The sequence below is a fragment of the Anguilla rostrata genome, chromosome 17, assembly GCF_018555375.3.
Source record: "Anguilla rostrata isolate EN2019 chromosome 17, ASM1855537v3, whole genome shotgun sequence".
NCBI classification, from domain to species: Eukaryota; Metazoa; Chordata; class Actinopteri; order Anguilliformes; family Anguillidae; genus Anguilla; species Anguilla rostrata.
The window spans coordinates 25,875,522-25,879,136 of NC_057949.1; positions in this window are offsets into that span (position 1 = coordinate 25,875,522).

The window sequence follows — 3,615 nt, forward strand, 5'->3', positions numbered from 1 at the left end:
TCTTGCTCGAGGGTACAACCGCAGTTCTTTGCTCGAGACACGAAGCATTTGGGTTACACGCCAGTTCCTTTACCGTTGCAGATAATGAAGCGTTTCATCTCAGAAACAGTTTTCTGTGGAGCTTCGAGGCACCGGGCCATGACTGTTTACTTCTGGGACACCAAATGGGACACAAAAGCCTTTGTGTTCTCCTGAAACAGCCACAGGGTCACATTAGAAGCAACCACGAGCCCTGGGCGTGGCACATTTGGGCTGGTCCATTTGGCTTTGCACACACTCATTACAGATCAATTTCCCCATGTGACACATCTTGGCTAATAACAGCAGGGTATGGTGCCTGCAACAGTCCCTTAAGGCAACTGAAACCTATCAAGAAAGAACAATGCGTATTTTTTAGTGAGATTCAGGAACACCTTAACGAGAGATAACTGGAGCGAGGGTCAGGAAGGAGGTGTTGAGTTAGGTTGCTATGGAAACTTGCAAGAAGACCTTAAAGATTCAAAGGGCAGACAAGTTGAATTTGTTGACTGTAGAGCAACATCATCAAAAAAGCTATTTGTACCCTGTGGTTACAGCACAATTACAAGGTCTCTCAAAGAAAAAGAAAAAGAAAAAAACTTTTAAAACTTTAGTTGTGTGGCCCTGAACAGCTGAAGACAGTGTTTGCACCCACAGCTGGCTCTGAGGCTGTTAAAGGATCTGTCGAAGGTTGAATTCCTAGAGGATGGTAGATCTCCAGGAACAGGGTTGGTTACCACTGCATTAAGAAGATGGTTTTCATGCACAAATACACATGTATTCCAATATCACTAATTTCTTTAGAGCCAGAGAGAGAGAGAGAAAGGACGATATAGCTGCCAGTGGAATGGAGTGTACATCACGTCTGCGCTGATTGAGAAACACGAAGAGGGAAGTGGGTTTGTCAGCACTCAGGAACTCCGGCAAACCTAATAGCATCAGAAAGCTTTTACTGACCACTCAGAGCGTCTCCCGCGATCCGCTAATGCCGCCGCGCGGTAAGGCCTCATCGTCCCCCGGGGCAACCGTTGCCCCGCCCACCCGCACGGCCTCACCAGGAGACGATCATCTCTCACGGCTTCAGGATGATGACAATAATCATCTATTATTTATTAGCAGTCACAGCCAGAACCGTAACTTCTGTACATTTCACAATGCCCTGTTCAGAAAAAAACGGCACCCCCCCCCCTCCCCACGCCAATTACTGATATGCACTATTTCATGATTTATTTGTTTTGCGGAGACGCCGGAAGAGTAGCTGCTTTAAGTGCAACAACTAATGGGGATCCAAATGAACAAACAAACACAGGAAAAGAAAGAGATTTTTTAAAAGTTCTTTAGTTTTTTTATTTTATTTTTATAGACGTCGATATTCATTCTGGGTTCTGGAATCGACTGTTTGATGCCGGCACGTGAGCTTATGCATTGCGCGCTTGTTTTGAAACGGATGCGCGAGCTGCGCAGCGAGCAGCTCTGCGGGTGCGCGAGGATCTAATCAGCGCATCCGATAGACCCGAGGGACTGTGGCTTCGGATTCTGAAGCCAGGAAGGCGGGAGAAATACGGAGGATTAATTAATAATTAATCACTGATCATTATCTGTCTTTGGCTGGAGTTAAAAATCGATGACATTCTGAATGAATTACGGCTACAGTGTAAACAACATTACTGTAATAACGGGTTGCACATGGATGTGCCCGCGATTTTAGTGTCCGACTGCCCAGCAGCGTCTGCTTTTTCCTGTTTGCTCTGTGCTCTTAGTGTAATTCATGTTTTATGGCCCTGAGTGTGAACCCACGTCTGTCCTAAAAAGCAGTGAATATTAATTAATCTCAAATGAAAAGTCATGACAGAAATATGTATAATGAATGTGTGTTTATACTGTAGAAAATATAAACATACATTTGCGTGTGTGTGCATATTGAAGAAAATCTCAAATAAAAAATAATCTTTTTTTGTGAATTTACTGTATTTTAATGACTATAATTGCTTCTAATCTGACAATGTTATGCATAGTTTCTTATATGTATAGTATTTAAGCTTAGGCTGTATATTAAATGTATTCCTTACATTTTGCATTTAAAAATTTTTTCAATGTATTATTTTGCCACGAAGGATGCTGATGGCACAGTTAAGATATGAGCTTGGGAAATGAGTTTCTAAATGGAGTTTGAAATCAGATTTGCCTAAATGTGAGATGATACAATTTCCTGAAGAAAACCAATTTAATATTATGTCATTATCAGCCACTGTTTTTTTCCCCCTTTGCTGATGAGATCAAGGCAACTGATTGTGATGCTTATCCCGCTACTGCTGCATCTCCAGGATGTCATATTTTAGATCTTATACAAACATTAGTGACATGATTGAATTAAGCTCTGATTACCCCAGTCAATTTGGACCTGTGACCACAAAAGTAATGAAGATGTGTCTTAGATCCTTGCGTTCCCGCTGGCTGTTTGCTTTCCGGGTGATGGAACTGGGGATCGGCCGGCTCCTCTGCAGCCCTCTGAAATGCACCGAACAAAAGGGATGGAACACGATTTGACCAATAGCCAGAAAGTTGTCAACGCTCTCTGACCACTTTGGCAAAAATTGTAATCACACAGCTGAGTAAGGCGGGTGATGGTTTGAGGGCCACCCTGGTACAGCCGAGTGAACACTGTGCACACACTGAACACTGTGTTCGTGCTGAACGCTGTGCACATGCTGAACATTGTGCCTGTGCTGAACACTGCACATGCTGAACACTGTGTTCGTGCTGAACACTGTGTTCGTGCTGAACACTGTGCACATGCTGAACACTGTGCACATGCTCGCCTGGTAGGCTCTCACGGCCCTGCCCTCGGCTCCTGAGTGGACGTTGCAGTCGGCGGGGGCGGGGGGCGGGGGAGGCTGTCAGACTGCTAATGCTTAACGCTTACGCCCCCAGGCCCCTGCTTCTCACACACATCTGCTGTTCACATCCTCTGTACTCTGTCTCTCCCACATACATCTGCTGTTCACATCCTCTGTACTCTCTCTCTCCCACATACATCTGCTGTTCACATCCTCTGTACTCTGTCTCTCCCACATACATCTGCTGTTCACATCCTCTGTACTCTGTCTCTCCCACATACATCCTACACATCAATGCAGAGTTTTTGGCCACACAGACCATTCAGAGACATTACACTATGTTTTTCTTGTCTCCCTTTCATATACACACACGCACGCGCACACACACACACACACACACACACACACACAAGATCTGTAATCCTTGTTATGTATGTTCTCTGGATGCTGCTGCTCTGAGAAATGACAGCTCTTTAGTAAGCTGCCTGACAGTTAAGATTTTAACTGTCCCGCTGGAATAGTCTATAATACCATCGATGTAAACAAGCTCGACACCTCCAGCTCTGTTCCTGGCAGTGGAGCATCTGGTGATCAGAACGCTGACTCACGATGAGGAGATTCAGTAAATGAGAGCAAAAATAACAGAATAAAAGGTATAAATGCATCACTTGTCCTCCAATGTCCTCCAGCTGAGGGGCTGCCTTCAAATAAGATGCTTACTATATAGCATAGATATAAAGTATATGCTAAACTTTAGTAT